Source organism: Lolium perenne, chromosome 3 (genome assembly GCF_019359855.2).
Source record: "Lolium perenne isolate Kyuss_39 chromosome 3, Kyuss_2.0, whole genome shotgun sequence".
In the NCBI taxonomy this organism is placed as follows: Eukaryota; Viridiplantae; Streptophyta; class Magnoliopsida; order Poales; family Poaceae; genus Lolium; species Lolium perenne.
Genome location: NC_067246.2, coordinates 352,573,766 through 352,582,117, shown reverse-complemented (window position 1 = coordinate 352,582,117; position 8,352 = coordinate 352,573,766). Strand labels below are relative to the sequence as shown.

The 8,352-nt window shown below is 48.4% G+C and overlaps 1 long non-coding RNA gene across 1 annotated transcript; it reads left to right on the top strand.

Annotated features, from left to right (window-relative positions):
• The first annotated feature begins 4,190 nt into the window (after positions 1–4,190).
• On the top strand, positions 4,191–7,744 carry LOC127346217 (uncharacterized). Its single transcript, XR_007879394.2, has 4 exons — positions 4,191–4,523; positions 4,619–4,826; positions 6,119–6,203; positions 7,515–7,744. It is a non-coding gene; the product is annotated as an uncharacterized lncRNA (long non-coding RNA).
• The last annotated feature ends 608 nt before the right edge of the window (positions 7,745–8,352 follow it).

The window sequence follows — 8,352 nt, the reverse complement described above, 5'->3', positions numbered from 1 at the left end:
CGGAGAATGGAGTGGCGTCCCAAGCAAAAGAAAGCCGATGATGAAACATCGGCTGGCACAAACATGGTGCTCGTCTTGCCGACAGAGCTTAGTGCTCCACGATTATACGATGCACTCAAGGTGGATGACAGTAGGCGCATCAAGTCAGAGGTTGGGTTGGTTTTATCCAGCCTAACCGAGTAGCAAGATTAAACCAATGAGCAAACCGTGCGAGGCTGATCCTTGTGATCGGCCCCAAAAAATTTATGGAGGAACATTACAAAACCTTCATCGAGCAAGCAATGTGGAGGCCGATTCCCGCAATCGGCCAAAATTATCTTCTGCACATATTCTGTTTATGGTCAAGAACGATCTATCAGCAATGCCGCCACGTCGGCAGATGGAAGTCAGCATGAATCTTTGCGAAGACGACGTGCAAGTGCAGTGCCCTGGCTTACCAAGAAAGCCGATATCTGCAATCATTTGGCAGATTCGGCTCGGGGGGCACCTGAATACTGGAACAGATGCAGGGGTACATGTGTGCAATGAATACTGGGGGCTGATAGGAGAAAATCGGCCAGTAAAAAAAAAAACAGCCGATGCGCAACCATCGACTTTAGTAGAAATTATGCGATGTCTATCGAGTCTCCACCAGATCCAGGCCAACGGTGGTACCTTCTGTTGCCTCGAGTGAGTAAAACAATGGAAACTTCTTCAGCTACTTCGAGCCGATCCGGGTTCCTGAACCCCGTTGTCAAGGATTTCCAATCTTTGGGGCTAGTTCAAGTGAGACGAAAGATTATCGGCTGACGGAGGAAGAAAAAGGATCGGCTTTGGCGCATTCTCTCTGACATTCTCGCCTCGAGTAAGGCTCGGGGGGCAGCAGGCCTGGTGGATGCTCTCTTTTGCTCTGTTTAAAGAGCCGATTGGGGATACTATCGGCTGATCCTTCATTGCAACCTTCTTCACGATGATGAGGGTTAGAAAGTTCAAAGGCTTTCCTGAAAGATCCTGCATCAGTTGAGGAAGGGAAGGGTGAAATTCAAAGGACCGATGTGGTACTATCGGCTCATTACGCATTGGCAAAGGGGACGAATCGGCAAGGTCAGTAGAAGGGGGAATCGGCTAAATTAAACTCAAAGGAAATCGGCAAGATCAAATTGGGGAAAGTTCTTCATTGATTAGATTTCTTACATAAAAGAGCTGATTGCTCTCAAAAGGAAGTACTAGGGGATACATTGCCCCATCTACTACTACGGCCCTATTCTAGAAGTCCTATCTACGGGCCATCATCGCCCTCGCTGCCGTCGCCGCGCCGCCGGCGCGCCTCCCGGCGGCTCGTCGTCGCTCCAATGGCCGCCGACCGGGTCCTCGTTGTCTTCATCCTCTTCGTCGGCGTCGTCCTCGTCACCGTCGAAGTCGCTAAGATTGCCGGCCAAGGCGGGAACCGCTGGCCGGCGGCGGCTCGTCGGAGGAGCTCTCGTTGTCGTCCCTCCTCCTCCTCTTCCTGCTCCTCCTCCTCACCGAAGAGGTGAAGTCGCAGGAGAAGGCCGTCGTCGTCGCTCTCCTCCTCCGTTGCCCCAACGGTGAGGAAGCGGAGGTCGCTCTCCCCGTCCGTCGAGGACCGGTCGTCCTCGGACCGAGATGGAGAAGTCGTGGTCCGGCTCCTCCCCGCCGCAATGGCGCGGCGGATGTTCGCCGCATGGACCTCTGCCGGATTGTACTCCGGCGTCGGCTCACGGGATGCGGAGGACTGGTTGGAAGGACCCGATGGAGCGAGAGGAGGAAGAGGACATGGTGGCGGAGGGCTTTTTGGAGTGCTAGTGCGATGGAGATACGGAGGAGAAGCGTGCGTAGCGGTTAAATAAAAGGAGATATAGTGGAAATTCAATGCCACAAGCTTTCCGAGGAAGAGGTGCCTAAGAAAAAAACGCCAAATCACGCGGAGAAGTTGAGGAGGCAGTGGCATCATGATGAAAGATACTGCGACGGTTACGCCACGACATGACCCGACGAAGGAAAACAGAGTGATTTTGGAATTACCAATTCCAAAACCAGGGGGCATGTGTTATCACGAGAATTTGACCGAGTCGGAGGTGGGCCACGATTGAGAAAGACTTGAAGATATACATGGAAGGAAAAACAAGAATTGGCCTTATACACGAAGTTGGGCTGAATTGCCCATTGTATCTGTAATTTAGTGGATCGTATCTTTAGATTAAAAGTTAGAGTTTTACTCGTGCACGGTTAGGTGCACGTCCGAATTAGAAAGTCCGCCGGACTATAAATATGTATCTAGGGTTTATGGAATAAACAACAACACAACGTTCACCCCAAAACAAACCAATCTCGGCGCATCGCCAACTCCTTCGTCTCGAGGGTTTCAATCGGGTAGCGACATGTCGCCTAGATCGCATCTTGCGATCTAGGCAAGACAAGCCCCACGTTGTTCATGCGTTGCCGTCTGCATGAAGCGTCTTTGATGGCGGGCAACGTAGTTATCATAGATGTGTTAGGGTTAGCATAGCTCTTCGTATAAACATGCTTACGTAGTGCAACCCTCGCATGTCTAGCCGCCCTCACGCCTATCTCGGGCGTGGGGCGGCACCGCTTGTTCATCATCTAGTAGATCTGATCCGTTACGATTGCTCCTTGCTCCGCAAGGATTAGTTTAATATCTGCAATAGTTAGGCCTTACGAAGGGGGGGAGGATCCAGCGGCACGTAGGGTGGCGTTCGCAAGTCCTAAACAGGATGTTCCGATGATCAACGTCACGTTGGTTGTGTGGCCTTGTTTAGGATGGAAACTTACGAGCACCGTGCGTGGCCGCGAGGCCCAACCTGGAGTAGGATGATCCGATTATGCGGTGAAAACCCTAAATCGTCGTAGATCTCATTAGCTTTATCTTGATCAAGCAGGATCACCAAGTATTCGTGCACCCCGTACGGATCATGGGTGGATCGGCTCTTTGAGCCGATTCACAGGATAGCCTGAGAGCCGATCGAGGCTCTGATTTAATGTTTACGTGTATGCCATGCAGGAACTAAGCGAGGCATCCCCATCACCTTCCTGACCAGGTATAGGTCAGGTGGCACGCCCTTGCACTTCGCATCGCCGCGTGTGACCAGAAGAGCATTGCGGGCCGTCGCTCGGAGGGGTCTCAGCCAGCCGCAGCTCTAGGCTCTTCCCGGCTCTACCGTGTTGACAGGCCACTGCCCGCCGGTGGGTTTTGGCGATCAACAGACTCGTTGGAGTCGTTGTTGTAATATATCTGTTTGTTGTGGGCTCTATTGTAAATCTGTTGTAATGTTACCTATCGTGATTGATTCCACCCGCATCACGTGCATGCTTCGGCGTGTACGAGGCGCTTGGTGGTGCGTCTCCTAAAATCGATATCGTGCGGATTTCGGCGGATTCGCTGGGATCCTCATGGTACCGGTTTTGGGGCGTCACAAGTTGGTATCAGAGCATCAGGTTGACGATACCCCACTAGTCCAGCCTATAGGATAACCTTGCCAACATACGTTAGTGTTAAAACCTATTTTCTAAAACTCGTTGGATAGTTCTGGTTAGCTCTGATTTTTCTCCTTACCTCTATTCTTTCTCATCTTACCTTTGCGAGTTTTGAATCTTCTCTTATCTGCTTTCATACGTCTCTACGCGGGTTGGACGATCTTTGCCCCTCACCTATTAGGACCGATCTTCGGAGGATCCCGACGGAAGCACATCATCAACATCGGAACAAGATTTCTTGTTAGTGGTGTCGCCGATCTACGTGGAGCAAGAATTCTTGTTAGTGGTGTCGAGAAGATCGACACGTCTCCTGAAGATCCGATAGTTCACCTCTCTCCCCCGTACCTGGACGTGGAACCTCGGGGCGAGGTTCCTTGTTAGTGGTGTCGATTGTAGCAGCCCAGTAAAATACCATATTAGATTTTGTTTGTTATTTTTATTTTGTGCATAATCATGGCATCAAGCATCTCTCACCTTGCATATTTTGCGAAAAGCCAAAATTATTTGCAATAAACCCTATTTTGATTTCTCTTGTATGGTTAAATAAAAACCTTCCTCTGCTCTTTTCTTATTTTAACAAAACCCGAAACAAAGATATTTGCAATATTTTGGACAATCTAGTTTTAAATAAAAGGTGGGCTTTTTCTAAAATGTTTGCAACCTTTGCTCCTTTCTTTGTTATCTATTGCTTTCTATCTTGAACCGTATCTCCTTCCTCTGTTTTCTTTTCTTGCCTTTTTCTTGAAGAAAGTATCAAAAGCCATCTAATTCTAATTTGGCCTTTCTCTCCCGAGCAACCTTCAAGTTGGCCCAACTTCCTTCACCCTTCTGTGGCTGTCATCTGTCTTCTCCTGGAGAGAGCACGCACGAAACGTGAGCATCACCACTCCACCTGCTCCCCACCTTTCCCCTCCTTCCCATCCAAATCGACGCCCAAATCGTCGTTCTCCGCTCCGGCCGCCACGCACCGGCGAGGTCTCCGACCGCCTCCGACCTGCTCCGTCCTTTCCGAGACCATCAGTGTGTTCCTGGTGAGGCCCTCTCCCTTCTCCTTCCTTTTCCTGCTGCATCCGACCACTTCTTCATGTCGCCTAAATCTGATGGATTTGTCGCTGTTCTGACCGAGGTTTTCATCGGAGTTCTTCTAGTCCTTGCCGTCGTCATGGTCGCCGTCGCGCTGGGCTAGGGCCGGGTTCGCGTTTCCCAACATCTCCTCGTTCGATTCCGACCAGTAGCGCAGCCCGGAAGCCTCACCCTCGACTTCCTCTTCCTCGACACCGATGGACGCTGTCCCTGCTTCGCCTCCCTGTTCGCCCAGTCTTCAGTTTCGTCAGGTTCAGAGCGCAACCTCTCTCTACTTCTTTTATCCTCGCATATGTACCTGTGCATCATATGTGTAGCAGACTAGCAGCACATCTGGCTCGTTTCCTTGCATCAAAACGTGAGTTCAGATCCCTGGGTCAAATTCCCGTTTGAGGCAAAATGCACACCATTTTAATTCCCCATTGTCTCTCTGTTTCAATTATAGCCGGGCTGCTGCATTCTTTTTTTCCTTGATGCGCCAGCACCAGCTGCTCTCCCGCGCGCACGCCCGGCGTCCCATCCAGCATCAGCACGCAAGCAGCATAGCGATAGTAGCAGGTCTCACCACAACGATGTACATTCTTGCATCCCTACAATTCCTTTTGAGCAGTCTGCTAGCTAGTTTAACTGCTTTGCACGATTTCTATTCATCCATCCACCTGTGTGTGAGCTTGCTTGCTAGCTAGCTCCCGGCTTGAATCAATCCACTTGCTAGCCACCTAGTTTGACTAGCTAGTTTATTCACAGCGTTTTGCAACTAATCCGGTCAAAATCTGAAGCTTCCTGCTGAAAACAACAGATCCATCTCTCAACTCCAAGGCAAAAGGCCATGTTCTCTGTCTCTGTTTGTAGCTTCAGACCTGTCTTTTGTTTCAGTTCCAGAAAACTAGCAAACAAGGCATCAGTCGAGCTCCTGCTCTCCGTTTTGGTTCCAGTTACAACTCACGTCGTTTTACATGTCTGTGATCCTGTAGTTGTTCAGTCCAGGAGCCCTTGTTTCTAATCCTCTCGTGCACAAGTTAATCCGTTTCCTTTTTGCCAATCTGGGCAATGCTCAGGCTCAGCACGTTCCCTCTCTCTGTTCATTCTTTCCTTTTTTGCAAATCTGTCTATTTTATATCTCTCAATCTATAACTCCAAATAACAAGTGTTATATATGAAAATTGATCAGAAAAATGTGATGAACATGATTATGCCATCCATGCTTGCTGTTGCATTATGCATCATACAATCTCGTGATAGTTTGCAATAACACCTAATATGGAACATATGGAATATGAGGGATACTATATAAATGTTGTCCCGGTTCCATTTAACTTTGATGTAGCGCACCCTTGCCATGTCTTTGCCATGCTAATCCACATCTAATATGCGGGGTAGATAAATAACTTGAACCTAAATAATTGCTTGTCGGAATTCCGATTCCGTTTAAATTGGATAAGTTGCATCACCGCATCATGTTTGCCATGCCATGCATATCATATCATGATCATGCCGATTCTTCTGCCGTAGTAGTAAGATTTGCATCCGATGTGTGTTCCAGCATTTGCTTCTTCTCGGATAGGATCGCGAAGTGGTGCGATGAGATACGCCAAGTTCTCCGGATGTTCCTCGGCAAGCTATAACAGGCAAGCATTTCCCTTATACTTCTGCCCCTGCAGAAGTCGCTTACCTATTTTATTTTGCCTTCTCCCTCATGCTATCCTTAAGTTACGTTCTTGTCACGTGTTCCTTCCACTTGTTACCTCAAGCAGCCTATATTGCCTCCACCAACCACCTACAGCTATTGTTTGGTTATCGAGTCTGCCTTGCGAGTCGTAGTGCATGCTAGTGCTGTTTATATCTCGTTACCGTTACTGCTATCTTATCGGGTTATCTGTTGGGGAACATGACACATGGTTTATGGTTATATCTGTTGAGGATATCATGGCTACTTGTTAATAATTATTAGCGGAGACATCGGTGGGTTAGTTGCTCATTTTATGACGGCTCACTTGTGTTTCCGTGAAATCTAGGACCCCGAGTTCTTGTTATCTGTTCCGAGACTGAGCGCTCTAACCACACGTGGGTATGTTTCTGGGTCTCCCCTCGACCACTGCCGGAATCTACAGCTTTGTCCAGTGGCCACAACTAGTTTGCAATGTTTTACCATTTGTTGTTTGCGTGCATGCCAGCCTGTTACTTATTTACTTTGGGAAGCCCCTGGGTGCCTTGTATCCCTTGTTTCTGGTATGCACGTATAGGTCGCGGAGCCTCTGTGAAGTGGTTTGTCGCCCCAGTGTGTGTTTAAACCACCTAGCACGCTGGCGCACATAGCTAAGTCCGCTTCGGAGATACGGCCGGACTTCGATACGGGTTCAACTTGGTTAGGTGGCTTCCTGGACATTGTTGTCGTGAAGGAGAGTGCGAGTCGTGATTTCCACCTGTCGCAAGTGGTTTGATCGTGCGTGTGGGTACATTTGGGCAACCCTTGCAGGGTGTACATCTTATCGATAAGCCGTGTCCGCGGTTATGGACGACTTGGAGCTGTATGACTCGACCATAGACAACTTACACCTGCTGTTTCAATCATAATAACTTGCGTAGTAAGTTAGCACAACTCTAATAATAAATGGTTAAAACTTGTCAACCGTGTGAGTGCCTTTGTAAGTACTTCCTTGCGAGGGGGGAATGCATCGGCTGTGTTATGTTTGCAGAGTATAGAACTATTAGTTATGCGCTCTCTCACCTTCTCTGATTAGACGACTGTTGTAGAGTGTCTCTATAGGTTTTTAGTGCCTGCGCGCTGCCGCTTAACCCCACCATATTGCCTATGATGTTCCTCTTGCGTCCTCTAAGTCCCCTGCGTGCCTACTGGTTGACGAATGCTTATACGTCTTGAAGTCTTGTTAAGTACGAACCCGTACTTATTGCTGCTTCTACGGGATATAACCGGGCAGGTATGAAGATATGTTCGATGAAGACGACGTTAGCGAGGTTACCCTTCCGGCTTGGCCTGGGCAGGGTTATGGACACCACTGGTTATCTTCAGGACTCTTAGTCCAATTTGTATCTTGTCCGTACTCGGACGTATTTGATCTTCTGTATGATTTGGATCTTTGTATGTATCTATTTGTATCTTGACTCGTTGGAGTCGTTGTTGTAATATATCTGTTTGTTGTGGGCTCTATTGTAAATCTGTTGTAATGTTACCTATCGTGATTGATTCCACCCGCATCACGTGCATGCTTCGGCGTGTACGAGGCGCTTGGTGGTGCGTCTCCTAAAATCGATATCGTGCGGATTTCGGCGGATTCGCTGGGATCCTCATGGTACCGGTTTTGGGGCGTCACAGAAAGGTAGAGCATGAATCATATGGTTGATATGATGAACACTTTGAGTGTTCGCCATTGAAATCACACCTTCTCTCGTGATGATCGGGCATAGGTGCGGTGGATTTGGTTCGTGTGATCACTAAGACAATGCGAGGGATATTGTTTTGAGTGGGAGTTCACCTAGATTTTTAATTATGTTGAATTAAAATTTGAACTCAATTTGTCATAAACTTAGTCTAAACTTTTGCAAATATATGTTGTAGAGATGGCGTCCCCAATCAATTTTAACCAGTTCCTAGAGAAAGAAAAACTTAAGAGCAACGGTAGCAACTTCACCGATTGGTTCCGTCATGTGAGGATCTTCCTCTCTGGCGGAAATCTGCAATATGTGCTTGATGCACCGCTAGGTCACCCTCCTGCAGAAACTGAAACCGATGAAGTAAAAGCTGTTTACGCGACTCGG